This window comes from Myotis davidii, unplaced genomic scaffold (assembly GCF_000327345.1).
Source record: "Myotis davidii unplaced genomic scaffold, ASM32734v1 scaffold174, whole genome shotgun sequence".
NCBI classification, from domain to species: Eukaryota; Metazoa; Chordata; class Mammalia; order Chiroptera; family Vespertilionidae; genus Myotis; species Myotis davidii.
The window spans coordinates 8,027,938-8,029,308 of NW_006289087.1; positions in this window are offsets into that span (position 1 = coordinate 8,027,938).

Here is a 1,371-nt window from a genome sequence, read left to right on the forward strand (position 1 = left end):
TGTATTTGGGGAAAGCAGAGAGATTACTAATGCAGAAGAAAACACACCAGTTATTTTGCCAGATATCATAATTGTTTTTTATGAAATCAGATAATAATATTAGGATAATTGACTACCTACTAAATTTAAAACTTAAAAATGCATCATAAGCACAAGCAAATTAACTAGAGAAAACACTTCTCACAAACAGGGCATAAAAATAGAGCAAAGTGTACAAGAGATTTGAAAACCTACAAGAAAAAAAAAAACAAGAAACATACAAAAATGGGTGAAAGTTATGATTAGGTTATATATACAAGAGGAAACAATACTCGCAGTAGTTAGCAATCAGAGAAATACACATGGAAACAATATGAAAACCTACAAGAAAAAAAAACCAGGAAACATACAAAAATGGGTGAAAGTTATGATTCGGTTATATATACAAGAGGAAACCTAGAAAGCAATACTCAATACTCGCAGTCGTTAGCAATCAGAGAAATACACATGGAAACAATAATAACTTCTCACTGTTACATGTTAGAGTGACCGGGACGTGTAGGAAAAAATGTAGGGATTTAGGAACCCTTATCCATTGCTGGTAGGAATTTATACTGGAATTCCTATCTGAAGAGCAATTGGCAGGTTAGTCAGATTAGGTGTGACCTAGCCCGGTTGGCGTGGCTCAGTGGTTGGACCTATGACCCAGGAGGTTGCTGGTTCAATTCCCCATCAGGGCACATGCCCAGGTGTGGGCTCCATCCCCATCGTGGAGCGGGCAGGAGGCAGCTGATCAATGATTCTCTCTCATCATTGATGTTTCTCCCTGTCCCTTCCTTTCTGCAATCAATAAAAAAATACAGTAAGAATAGCCAAAACAAAACTATGTGGGTTTTCAGATCTATGTAGACCAAGGTTGCAGCCTAGTTGAGAATGAAGAGAGCTTCGAGGAGCCAGGCCAGTAAGGAGAGAACCTTTGTCCCTTCTTAGTTAAATTGCTTACCAAGCGCCACCTCTGTCCTTTCCTAAAGTCTCTTAGAGCTCATGCTGCACCTCCTGTCTCCCTGGAGCCCTTTTTTTAGGTTTTCAAAACAACAAAGACACGCGGGGGCGGTTAGAACTTCAGCAGCTCTGAACTAGGCTGCGGTCGGGAGAGAACTACAACTCCCAGCGGCCCCCGCGCGAGAAACAATTCTCCACGCCCTGGCGCCATTCCATGTTGGCCAATCAGCTCAGCTCTTCCCGCCCCTTCCACAGGCTGCATGGGCTTCCGGCGGGCAGCGGCGCCCGGAGTCGCAGGGCGACGGGACCACGGTCGCTTCCGGGCAGAACGCCCTTCCGGCGGCGCGGAGATGCGTGACGTCACTTCCGCTGGGCGGGGCGCGGGCCGTC